Source organism: Protobothrops mucrosquamatus, unplaced genomic scaffold (genome assembly GCF_001527695.2).
Source record: "Protobothrops mucrosquamatus isolate PMUCROS unplaced genomic scaffold, P.Mucros_1.0 scaffold140, whole genome shotgun sequence".
Lineage (NCBI taxonomy): Eukaryota > Metazoa > Chordata > Lepidosauria > Squamata > Viperidae > Protobothrops > Protobothrops mucrosquamatus.
This window is the reverse complement of record NW_015386506.1, coordinates 560529-574634: the sequence shown is the minus strand read 5'-3', so window position 1 is coordinate 574634 and position 14106 is coordinate 560529.

Here is a 14106-nt window from a genome sequence, read left to right as displayed (position 1 = left end):
TTCAAGTCTTCTGCTTAAAATGGAGCCTTTCTCAGCCTATATATTGGGAGTTTGGGTTCCATTATTAAATATAATGATGGAATTTCCTTTCAGGATCAAGACTCCACTCTTATGGCTTATACAGCACGTTTGACTATTCATAAATAGCTATGTTGGGTTTTGTGTATATGAAAGGGCTAGCAGAAGAAAAAAGGAACAGAATATGTTGCTTCTGGAAGAGATAATTTATCAAACCCACTTTACAAAAGCTGATAAGGATAGTTTTCTATTTTTATTATGTCTTCCAATCTCAGATGCTTTAATTTGAAAGCATTGCTTCAGGACATTTTTCCATACAAAAGCAAAATGAAATTCAGCCTGTGAATTCAAATAAATGATAAAGCTCAGCAGTCTTTTTAGCAAAAATGTCAACACTTTTGTAGAAATTTATTTCAATTATAATTAATTCTCACATTCCTTTTCCTCTCTCTGTTTTGTGTTCCTATGGAATTTATATTTCCACCCAACTTCTAACAAGGGCTGTCTAGCTTAGAGCCTCTTGCTCCCTAAGTTAGTGTCCTTGAACACTCAGGATTTCCACTTCCTTTGTAAAAACATAATTACCATCCCATTCCATCTACCAGTGGAACTAACCAGCCACAAACATCCTAATTTGCCCTGAATGCTGTATCTCTAAGGAAAAAGAATCAGCAAAGGCTTTGATGATTGTCAAAAAGAAGGGGGTGAACATAAAATACAATATTTCATTTTTCTACCCTTTTAATGCTTTCTCTCTCTGACATATTCGTGCTAAAAGCAAAGTCAGTTCAGCTGCCTGGAATAATCTGCTTATTCATTGTGTTGCCTTCCACACAATCAATTACACCTACATTAATTTATATATCTGGAGAATTGGTTTCCTTTTGCAACATGAAGCAGAGAGATGATTTGCAGGAATAAGACAAAGGGCAAGAAGGAAAATGCTAATATTTCCCTTCACTAGTGCTTTTTCATCGCAATCCCTTTTCTGCCATATTCTACCTAGCCAGGGTTCCAAACAGTGTCTATAAACAGAAATGAGAACCTGAAGCCTCAATCAAGCCAATGGACATAAGAGTAGGAGAATCAGTGGGAACGATATACTGTAACAGCCAGGTGAAGGATTAAGCACTTGGTTTTCAGTCCCCACTTCCCTGAAAATTGCCACTGTCCAATTTTATTGTTATGGTTTTGGAAAGAAGGAATGGCAGCACTTTCATATACTGAGGTAACTCCCCTGCCACTCCAAATGAAATATTTTCCCAGAGCAATTTTTTTTAAAAAGGGGGGGAAAAGCTTCAGTCGGCACCCATAGAAAGGTTCTCAAAATAAAATTAAAGAGGCTAACAGAATAGAAAGCAAGATGGTTTAATACTGTCACTGATGACAAAAACATTTGTTTATGACAACTCAAAGGATCCTCATAGAATACTGTTGCCTACTGAGTTGTAAGTGACTCAACAACACCAACAATTGCTAGGCAGGAAAGTGGCAGAAAGGAAGAGGGGGGGCCATAGCTTCAGGACCAAATATTCTTTGAGGGATTCCATAAACTCTTCTCCAGCTATTCAACTCTTCAATCCTTTCTCCAGCTTAGAAAACTCAGTTCAGTTCTTTCTCTTTCTAACATTGTACCATCCTCCTGGATGGTACAACCTAATTCCCTAGTATCTTCCAGATCATCTATCATCTATCCTCTTTTTCCTCAAACTTGGAAAGGCACAGGGCCAGGTCATGTAAGAAGCAACATCTACTGTGCCAGAATAGCTATATAGAGACACCTAATGCAGTATGTTTCATTTGCAAACCAGGATATTTAAGGGAAAAAAAATCTATTTTTGCCTATTAAAATCCTGTGTTTAGTAGCATGATTTTTAAAATGTTCTCTGAAGGAGAAAAATGTTCTTTGAAATGACACATACACCTTTCTTCTATTCTTCACCTTCTTTTATCCTACATATTTTTGGCCTAAGGCAGAATTGCAAAATGAAGGCAGGGTCCTGGGCTACTGATGCAAAGCAGCAGCATCTGCAGGAATGCAAGGAAATGACGTAATGCGGTGGCCCTTTTGGATGTGTACTGTGATGTCGCATGCCCAGCCCAAAACAGCAGAGACTGTGGTATGATGGCATGACCAGAGTATCTGTGGAGCTGTCTCACTCCAATGGGATTGGACTGCCCCACTCACTCCAGCAGGAGGGCTTGCTGCAGACCCCACTGGTCAAGGAATTCCAGCTGGTGGGGTCAAGGAGAAGAGCCTATTCCACTGTGGTCCAGTGGAACAGTCTACCACTGGAAGTGAAAACTGCTCCCACCCTTTTGGCCTTCCAGAAAGATATCACAACCTAATTTTGCCGGTTGGCTTGGGGCACCAAGGGGAGGGGTGCTCATTCCTGGAAGTGGTTGACAGAAAAAAGAATTTCTCATCCCCATACCATCCATCTCCTTGATTGTTGTTTTTATATAGCATTGTAATTGTAATTGTTTCTATATTTAGCTTTTTGTATTTTGTAAGCCACCCAGAGTCACCTTATCAGTAAAAGGATCAGCATATTAAATAAACAGACAGACATATGATGCTACTTTCCAGTTGGATGAAAGTAGTGAATTTTGTGGATTCTTCCAATGAGAAAGATGATGGCTGCTTCAAAAATTTATTTTTAATTAATTTAAAATTTAAATTCCTAGAGTGGGCCAAAGTGACCTTTAAAACCTTGGGGCTAAGACATTTTTTCAGCATTCCTGGACTGGACAGGGAGGTGAACTTATCTGACCCACTGCCTGCTATTTCCTTGCTTATACTTTAAGGAAGTGGTGGATATAATGTACAGCTGCCAGACATTAAGCTTCAATTCACAGGAGCTTAAAATAATGTGACCAATGGGGAGGGAGAACAGGAATTGCAGTTCAACATTTGGAGACTGTAGGTTACCCACCTATTCTAGGATCATTTCCAAAATAGGTGTAAGCTTCTCATTTAAGGGGGTTGAGCTCTGGGTCTCAGATAAGATTTGGGAAGGTAGAGCTAGAAAGCAATGCAGTGCAATATTTTGTTTCTATGGAACGGAGCTGAAGCAAAAGAGCTTTGTGCCACCTTTTTACATTTCCAAACAATATTTGATCAATTAGCAACACTGACATCCCACAATTACTAGTAATTTGGAAGAGGTGTGCCATGTTCTCAACTTTGCTTGTTAAAAATATAACTACCAGTTATTTTGCAATGTGCTGTAAACAAGAAGCCAAGTCTACTTCATTTGAAAACAGTAACATGTCAAAGTGACAGCCACAGACTGAAAGGAACATGGTGTTTAAGAGGAAGAGAAGAGATGGGAATGTTTTTTAAGTGAGCATCGTTATGTACGGACTTAATTATATCTGTGCATTTGTTATTTTGGAAACCAGGGCAGCAGCTACCCAGAGGGATCAACATTATCAATGGGGGGAAAGAACAAGATGTTCCAAGGAAACGGAGAGACATCAAGTGGCAAACAGGATACATTTAAAAAACACCATTTACTAGTATACAATCAAGTTTTCATTTTATTGAATTTAATACAATGTTTCATATCAGGCTTGAAATCTGCCAGACCTGAACAAAGACTGAAGTGGATTGATCTTGATCAAATGAGGACAGATGGGGAAAATGGTGTACTTATTGAGTAAACAGCCTGTGGCCCAGGGATCAGGCTGTCCTAGGCTTATATGTGTGAGAGCATGTTGGTGTACGTATGATCTCCTGCTTTTTTTCAACAGCCAGTGATTTTCAGTAAGTTTAAAGAATGGATAAAGAATGAGAGAGAATGGATGAGAGAGAATCGTTTTATTTTAAATTGTTGATGGAGTTTAAGAAAAACATGTTTTTTAGTTTGGATCACTATGCACTTTCTGGGTAGACCATATTCCCTTTCCCATCTAATATGACTCCTGGTGAATTCTGCGTAGTGCTTCCATGATATTCAGGACCAGGGACAATTCCCATGGGAGAAATAAGTTGCTCTGAAATTGGTGGCTTTGAAACAAAAACCTGGTAGCAATGTGAACAAGCTTTAATCTAAACCAGTGGTTCTCAACCTGTGGGTCGGGACCCCATTTGGGGTCGATCGACCATTTCACGGGGGTCGCCAACAAGGCTGTCCGACATTTTTTTTGTCTGACATTTTTTTTGTCCGACATTTTTTCCCCTTTTCCGGCGGGTGCCTTACCTCCCTTGGGCTGGGCCAGCTGGTGGTCGGCCTGCTCCGTCTCTGCCGCTTGCCAGCTACGCCTCTGCCGCTTGCCTCTGCCGCTTGCCTCTGCCGCTTGCCAGCTACGCCTCTGCCGCTTGCCAGCACAGGGGGCGGAACCACGCATGTGTGGCGCTCCTGGGCAGGGAAAGTCCTCGACTTACGACCAATTGGGTAGTCCTCAACTTACGACCGGTTTAGTCCTCGACTTACGACCGGTTTAGTCCTCGACTTACGACCGGTTTAGTCCTCGGTTTATGACCGGTTGGGGTCGCGGCATTAAAAAGGTTGAGAACCACTGATCTAAACCAAGGCAATGATCTTTGCTAAGTGTCCTTCTCAGTCAGAATAACAGGTAAAGAGAATTATCTGCTACTAAAATTCTCATGGCTGTTTGATTGGGTGAAGTGGTGCATCATAGGGCAATATTGGAATCAACGTACCTCAAGTGGGCTAGCTCACAAGATGAGTTTAAAATCCAGAACCCATGATTCTCATGGGATTGATATTTGGCAAAGTTGTGGCTACTTCATGCTGCCACACTGCTAATCTAAACTTTAGGAAAATGATGTTCCAAAGGGCAACTACCACAGTAGAAAAGGTATATTTCTGGGTCTTGCCAGATAAGACTTCATTGTGGATGGGACCCATAGCATGCTTCTCCTGACAGACCTGATGTGATAGATAATGTAACTGGGAAGAGGTGGTCCCTAAAGTATCCCTCAAATAATTGCCCATGCTATTACATTTTGTACCAGCACCTTCCAGATCCAGAATAGAATAGAATAGAATAGAATAGAATAGAATAGAATAGAATAGAATAGAATAGAATAGAATAGAACTGGAAGGGACTTTGGAGGTCTTTTAGTCCAGCTCCCTGCTCAAGCAAGAGAATCTATACCATCTCAGACAAGTAACTGTCTAGTCTCTACTTAAAAATCTCCAGTGATGGAGCACCCACAATTTCTGAAGGCAGCCTGTTCCACTGGTTAATTGTTCTTACTGTCAGGAAGTTTCTCCTTAATTCCAGGTTGCTTCTCTCTTTGATCAGTTTCCAACCATTGTTTCTTGTCCTGCCCTCTGGTGCTTTGGTGAATAACGTGACCCCCTCTTCTTTCTGGCAGCCCCTCAAATACTGGAATACTGCTATCATATCTCCCCTATTTCTTCTTTTCTTTAGACTAGCCAAACCCAAGTCCTGCAGCCATTCTTCGTATGTGTTAGTCTCCAGGCCTTGGATCATCTTAGTTGCTCTTCTCTGAATTCTTTCCAAACTCTCAACATCTTTTTTGTGATATGGTGACCAAAATTGGCTGCAGTATTCCAGGTGTGGTCTTACTAGGATTTTATAAAGCAGTACTAATACTTCACGTGATCTTGATTCTATGCCTCTGTTTCTATGCCTTGATTCTATGCCCCAAGATTGTATTAGCTTTTTTGGCGGCGGCTGCACACTGCTGGCTCATGGTCAAGTGATCATCCACTAGGACTCCAAGGTCCCTCTCACAGTTACTGTTTTTAAGCCAGGTCTTGCCTAATCTGTACTTGTACCTTTGATTTTTCCTGCCTAAATGTAAAACTTTGCTTTTCTCCACATTGAAACTCATTTGGTTGGATTGTTCAAGTTTGTCAAGATTTTTTTTTGAATCCTGAGTTTGTTTGTTGGCTACTCCTGCCAGTTTAGTGTCATCTGCAAATCTGATGAGTTCCCCTTCAATTCCCTCATCTAAGTCATTTATGAAGATATTGAAGAGTACTGGGCCTAAGATGGAACTTTGTGATACCCCACTGCTTACTTCTCTCCATGTGGATGTAGTGCCATTGAGGACTACTTGTTGAGTATGGTTTGCCAGCCAGCTACAGATCCATCTGGTGGTGATGTTGTCTATTCCACCTTTTTCTAGCTTACCAAGGAGTAGGTTGTGGTCTACTTTATCAAATGTCTTACTGAAGTCTAAGTATACTATGTCCACAGCATTTCGCTCGTCTACTTTGAGGGCAGTTCCAGGAAGACTGCATTATAGTAATCCAATTGAAAGATGACCATGAATGACTGAGCAGAGCATCCCATTCCAGGAACGGATACAACTGGCCCACAACTAGAAGCTGTTCAAAGGCCCTGCTGGTCATGGCTACCATCTGTAATCCACAGTCATAAATCTATATTGACCTCTTTTCTAACAGTTAAGGATACTACTACACTGTTCTGGTTTCCCTCATTACATGCACTTTGATGACAACAATGATTATTCAGACTGCAAGGTTAACTGGCTAATTGGTAGCTTAATCAAATTTGAAAGATTAATTTAATGGAGCACTGATTTTAATTGGCAAGGTGAAACATTAAGATCATGTTTATTAAATTGTAATAGAAAGTTGCTAATAAATTATTAAATAAAGATTATTTAATAAGAAGGGGAAGTTCTTGATTAAATTGTAGGCATCCTCAGTTTTTGCTTCATTTTCTCAAAAGGGCATCAATATTAAGGATTTGGCTCTTTATGGTTTTTTTTAATTAATCAGCCCCAGGCTAAAATGCATTGGAATCAGCACCATTCCGGAAAGACATAGGAATGTTCATAGTGAATCATTCCACCGGTCTTTTTAATTCTAACCCAAGATAATCAAATCAGAGCTATTGTCACAAGTGTTCCTCACCATAAAGAAATTGAAATACCCAGAATTGAACATGGAATCATTTGTATTTTTTTTTCTTCCTTTAAAACAAAAAGGAGATGTGCTAAATGTGGGGCTTCTATATTGTCTACGTGAATCCTTTTCTCTTTGCCTCCCCCACTTATATCAGGATGAGATTTTTGGCAGGAACAGTGAAATCCAACTCAGTAAAGAATATCATACTTAGCAAGTTTGTAGGAAGGCTTCGTTCTCCAAATGGTATCTATGCATGCATAGGGAAGCCTGGTTCATAATAACTAGGAAGTAAGCCCAACTGAGCAGCAGATTGGAAGCTACTAATGATTCACCTCCTTTTTGAATCCAGAAACTGAGAAATGTTCTTAAAGTTCACCTCCTTTTTGAATCCAGAAACTGAAAAATGTTCTTTAAGTAGCAAGAGAGCTATCACTTAAAGAAGCCACAATTTTCTGGATGTTCTGGATTTTTATTTTATTGAGAAAGGGTGGATTTGGGGAATACTTAAGCCTTCACTTAAAAAGTTGCAGTTATTAAAATATCTCCATGTATATGTTGTTAACAGTTTAAGACACGGGTGGAAAACTCGATTGTGTCATGTGACATATCATGATGTATCGCAACGTTTTTTGCCTTTGTGGAGTTGGGGTGGGCGTGGCTTGTGTGTGATTTATCTGGCCCACGGGCCGCCAGTTTGACACCCCTGGTTTAAGATGACCCTGGGCTTCCATGAAAGGTATGGTGAACTGAAGATGGCTATGTGAAAGTGAAGTTACAGGTAACTTCAGATAAAGAGAGGATAGAAGATTTGCCCACATGTTCTCCAGACAGCTTTTTTCACAAAGAGACATGAGATACTGCTTTTCTGCAGGACTGAGCACTGGGAGACAACAGGATTAACCGTCTTGCTTACAACCTCAGTGGAGACTTTTAAAGGATATCAAGTTCACAAACCTCACTTTCTAATCACTTTCGGAAATTGCTCATTAACTACTTCTAAATTATTAGAGCTCTTAGGAAAGACAAGTTTAAAAATACTAAATAAGTCTGCCTTCAATCCTGAACATAAAAAAAATATTCATAAGTTTATAAAGTGAAAGAATCTGAAATAAGCAGCAAAATCCTAATATTATATTTTTATTTTAGAAAACTGTAAATGGACTAAGGGTCCAGATAAAATTGGAATATTGAAACTTTTAAAGCAAGATTTTGGAAGTAATTATACAGGCTTTCCTTGTGGTGAAATTAGAACCACGAAGCAGCAATTTATGATGGTCATTTATGCAGACATAAAGTGTGACTGCATCACTTAGTGATGACAATCCATGCAGTCCCGATTGTTATTGTTAACCAAATCCCATGGTAATTAGGCAAAGTGACTTCCTGTCAGCTTCCCACAGCCAACGTCAGGGTGCAAAGAGATATGGTGCAGGTTTGGTATAAAAGGGTTCACAAGTGACAGATGTGGCATGAGTGTAGAAAGGTGTGCAGGTGAGGGAAACTTAGCTCAGCTGCTTGCAACTTTCCTTGTCAGCTTCCCCACTGATTTCCTGGGGAAGCTGGTGGGGAAAGTTGCAAATGTTGATCATGTGACCATGATCATATCGCAACCAATCGTAAGTGCAAAGTGATTGCCAATCACCCAGATCATGATCATGTGATCACGTGGAGTATTGGAATGGCTAGTACTTGAAGGAACAGTCATAACCACCATTCATTCAGAACTGTTCTAACTTCAGACAGATGGGAAGAAATGGTTGTAGGTCAAGGACTACCTGTAAAAAAGCAAAACAGCTTTTCATGGGAAATAGGTCCTGTTTTGCTTTTTATAAAATACAACAAAGATAAGCAATTTCACAATTTTAAAAACTGGACATTAGAGAGGAATAAAGATTTTAGGTAGAGGAAAGATATACAAGCCTGTGATATGATGCAAAACATTATAACAACAAAAATCCTAAAGGAGACTTTAATAATAATAATAATAATAATAATAATAATAATAATAATAATAATAATAATAATAATAATAATAATAATAATAATAATAATAGAGTTGGAAAGGATCTTGGAGGTCTTCTAGTCCAACTTCTAGTCCAAGCAGGAAACTCTATACCATTTCAGACAAATGGTTGTCCAGTCTCTTCTTAAAAACCTCCAGTGTTGGAGTATTCACAACTTCTGGAGGCAGGTTGTTCCACTGATTAATTGTTCTAATTGTCAGGAAATTTCTCCTTAGTTCTAGGTTGCTTCTCTCTTTGATTAGTTTCCATCCATTGCTTCTTGTCCTGCCTTCAGGTGTTTTGGGAAATAGCTTGACTCCCTCTTCTTTATGGCAGCCCCTGAGATATTGGAACACTGCTATCATGTCCCCCCTTGTCCTTCTCTTCATTAAAATAGACATATCCAATTCCAGCAATCATTCTTTATATGTTTTAGCCTCCAGTCCCCTGATCATCTTTGTTGCTCTTCTCTGTACTCTTTCTAGAGTCTCAACATCTTTTTTACATCGTGGTGACCAAAACTGGATGCAGTATTCCAAGTGTGGCCTTATAATGCCTTGGTAATGCCTTTTGAAGAATGGAATCAGCAAATGGTAGCCACATCAACAATATCACTAATGATGTCTGCTTCTATGAATAGATATATGTCCAAAGATATTATTGAAGAAATGACAGATGTAGAACAAATTTTATCTGACAAGATAGAGATGGAATTGAATTTCCAACTGACAGGACAAGAGAATGACTTAGAAAAGAATTTTTCCCTTGATTACAAACAAAATTGGTTGAAGTTTTAAAATTTAAAAGAGAAATGTAAATAATAAATCAAGAGAGTGACCTAGATAATTTATTCCATTTGGATTTACAAAAGAGGCTTGTTAAAACTTTGAAGAATTCTGTGCAATAGGACAAAAAGAAATGAAGAGAAATGAAATTTTATGAAAATATTGAATGAACTAAAGGCTAAGACCGTTAAAAGTAAAAGAAGGAATATAAAGCGAGATAGCAACTCCTTATGGACTTTCTGCTGAAACCAGGACTGAAAAGATTCCATTTTATTGATTTGTTTATAGATAAGAATGGGATATGGAATAAAGAGATAAATGTTTGTAATCTAAGAGGGGGTGAAGAGTCACTAAATTTGTGTATATTTGTTATGATGAAGGTTGGAAATCATTTTATACATTTTTTTTATTATATTCTTTTCTTTTTGGTTTTTTTCTTGAATTTTTTACTCTTATTCTTTTTCTTTCTTTCTTTAAATTTAGTTAGATTTTGCTATTATAATCAAATATACATATACATAAGCATGAATTATGAATCAATGTAGTTATATAGGATATTATAATCAGTAATTACAGATTATGTATATATTAAATGTGTGTGTATAAAAGATGATGCAAATCCCAGTTTTTCCAAGTTTCTTGTTTCAGGTCCATTTACCCTAAAATGTTCTTTTGGACCATTTCTTCTTCAAAGAAGAGACTATTTCATTCAATTTCTCCAATAGGAAGAAAACTTCTGTAACATTTCATTAAGAATGTGACACAAAGGTAACTTCTTAGTGGCACAAGTAGGCCCGTTAGTAGAGAGGGTTATATGCCACCCTTCATTTTTCTGTTCCAAATTTTTGTTGTTAGAGTTGTTAATGTATGGCTCAGGCTGCTCAAAGAAGGAGGATCCCCCTTTCTTTGTCTGTTTCCCAAGACTTTTGGGCTTAGTTGTGGCTATCTTCTCTAAGTATTTCTCTCTCCCCCCCCCCCCCATGTTTCTCCATAAATGCAATAGCAGCCAACCAGTAATTGCAAGCTTCCATATCTTTGATAGTTAGTTGGCAAATGAGCAAAAGAAATCACTCTGTTAGACATGCATCTCCCTTGCTGGATCAAGGAGAAATATTAAGGATTTTAAGAAGGGTGTATCCATGAAACCACAGCCATTATAATTACATTATAGTTCATTACAAATTAGACCTACATTAGACATCCTCCAGGGATAAGAAATACTTGAATTATAAGGCATATCTCAAGACAGCATGATTTGTATTGAAATATTGAGAGATGTCTCTTTTTAAAAATGGAACCACTTTGATTTTCAGAGAGTCCCTATGGAAACAGAAAGGAGTAGTCCAAGAAACAGACATGACATCTCTCTACAAATATAGACACCTTAATGATTCTCCTAACTAATGAGCTGAGGAAACATTACTAGTGTGGCTGAACTGCAGAAGGAAGAAATGCAGATGTCATTTATGTCTGTAAGTAGCTTAAATTCTCTCTAGCCTGCAGCCCTCACAATGTGGTGTCAGTTTGAGACTTTTCTCAACTGACAGTAATTTTAATAGGCTCGTGAGCTTGAGAACAGAAGCACCTGGCCTCATTTAAGATAGTGATAGGACTAGAAAATGAGGATGCTCTAGGCTTACATGCAGTGGTAGGATTCAAATATGTGAACAACCAGTTCTCTCTGTGGATGCTACTTCCAGAAGTCTGTTCTGGGCCTGGGCAACAAAAAATTAGCTACCGGTTCTGCCAAACTGGTGCAAACTGGCTGAATCCCACCACTGCTTACATGGCTCCTTATATAAGGCATTCGGATCCTGAGATAGGTTGAACTACCGTTCCCAGAATTCTGAGCCAGTATGATTGTTTTAAAGAGCATAAAATAGGTTTCAAAAATAGCTATATAGTGATGCTAGTTATCCCCTAAAGAAGCAGTACAACATATAACATGGAAACACCTAGAACAGGGGTAAGCAACCTTGGCTCTTTTATGACTTGTGGACATTTTATGACTTGTGGACATTATTATTAACTTGGGAAAAAATAAAACGTAAAATGTATTTGAACATTCCAGGATAGCTTTCAACAATGGAAGCATTCGTACATCCAAATCTAGTCAGTCTCGATAAAATATGGACATACAAAGATATTCTAAATTCTGAAGGGAACTTAAAATCCAGGCAAGAGATGGAAAATCAGGGCATCGATTTAACATGGTGGTCACATTTACAAATGCAAGTCAGATATGATAAAGATATTAAACAGTATGCATTTTACAAAGAACAGACTATGTTTGATCAGACATTATTAACTTCTGATGAAAAATTAATTTAAAAATGTACAATTTCTTATTAAATTTCAAAATAGAAGATGAACAAGTAAAAGAGACAATGATAGTATGAGCAAAGAATTTTGGATATAATATAGACTTAGAAAAGTGGCAAAGTTTGAGGGAAAGAAACTATAAATTGACAATGTCAGCTTCATACAAAGAAAACTTACATAAAATGTTTTATAGATGGCATCTGCCACCAACAAGATTAGCAAAAATGTTTAAAAACATGTCAGAGAAATGTTGGAAATGTAAACACAGACCAGGTACTTATTATTGTATGTGGTGGACATGTGTTAAAGCAAGGAGGTATTGGACAATAATCCATACTTGGTTAGAAAAAGTGTTAGAGAAACACATAGACTATAAACCTGAATTTTTTTTTACTAGGTATAATGCCAGAAAAACTTGATAAGCAAAGTATATATTTGATTCTACATGTGATAACAGTGGCAAGAATTATATTTGCACAATAACTGGAAGAACGAAGAAATACCACCAGAAATAGAAATAATAAAAAAATATTAGACTGTGCGGAAATGGACAGACTTACTTTAAGGTTGAAAGAAAAAGAAGAAACAGAATATTTTCAAACTTGGGACCTATTTTATCAGTGGTTAGAGAAAAGATTTAGGGATTAAGAATATAATTTGTATTAGTGAATAAGATACTCAGACAACAGGTTTTTGTTGAATAATTATTATTGAATTCTGTTAAAAAATAATAATAATAAAACTTTAAATAAAAAAAAATACATAGGCCAACTCTGCTTCCTCCTTATAGAAATTAGGGATGGGGTTTGGAAGAAATACAACTGATACTCAAAATAGATTCCTGGCTCAGAATTTGTGGAAATGCAGGTGTAGTGGTTTTATACCAGTTGGTGAAATTCAAAATACCAAAACTCCTAGGAAAATGTAAAAAGTCTCAAGACAGCCTGCCCATTTAGTTTTCAGTCATAGAGACCAACTGAAGTGCCTGGGTGGGGATTTGTTTTTAGAACTCATTTTGCAACTGGGTCCACAGTCATAATGATTCTGGATCTTTTCATTGCTATTGCAAACTTATTGTCAACTCTGCAACGAACCTGGCTGCAGCCATTTTTATCATTCTAGGTTGCCACAAGAAAGGGAGAGGAAAAGGTATTTCTGGTAGTCTAAACTTGAGCAAATCTTGAGGGAACCAAGGTCATTTCCATGCCAGAGGGAAGAAGGAGGATCATTTAGTCAGAAAGCCTGCCAAATTGTTCTATTGGATAGCATGGGGTGGGAATTGTTACATTTTACTACTTTGAATCTTGAAGGGAAAGTTTAGATCTGGTTTCACTTTTGTTCATGCCCATATTATGTATCCAATAAACATGTTCTTTGAGGAACTTTCCTGCCTCGGAGTTCTGATTTATTTGGTCTCATTGATCGGAACCATGACACTTATGGTTTCCAATTTAAGCTCAAAGGTTTTATGGAAGAGAGGAAGAAAAAGGAAACTGAACACTGCAACTAGGGGATATCATAATCCAGTCCAAATTATAAATACTGATAACCTTCTATTTACAAAGATAATCATCTTAATAAGAACACAGTATATATGCCAAAGGATTGACTTGTATCTGCATCACTACCCAGAAGGAAATTTGATTCTATGAATGGTCTTTGCGAGAGGAATTTAAACACATTGCGGGGGCCCTGGACCGGGTCATGCCTTTGCGGCCCCTCACCCGATGCCGGTCTACCTTGGCTCCTTGGTTTTCCGAGGAGCTGAGGGTGATGAAGCGTCGGAAGAGATGCCTAGAGAGTAGTTGGAGGGCCACCCGCTCTGAATCCGATCGGAAATTGGTAAAGTCCCATTTAAGGACTTACCTAGTAGCGATAAGAGCAGCGAAACGCAACTATTTCTCCGCTCTTATCACGTCTGCAGGTAACCGATCTGCCGCCCTGTTTAGGGTGTCCCGCTCCCTCCTTCATCAGAGGGTCCGGGATGTCCCTTTGCAGGGTCGGGCAGAGGAATTTGGGTGTTACCTGCATGACAAAATCGATCGGATCCGGGCCGGGTTAGCCTCCGATTGGACTAGTTCAGGCGGGCCAATGGAGGCA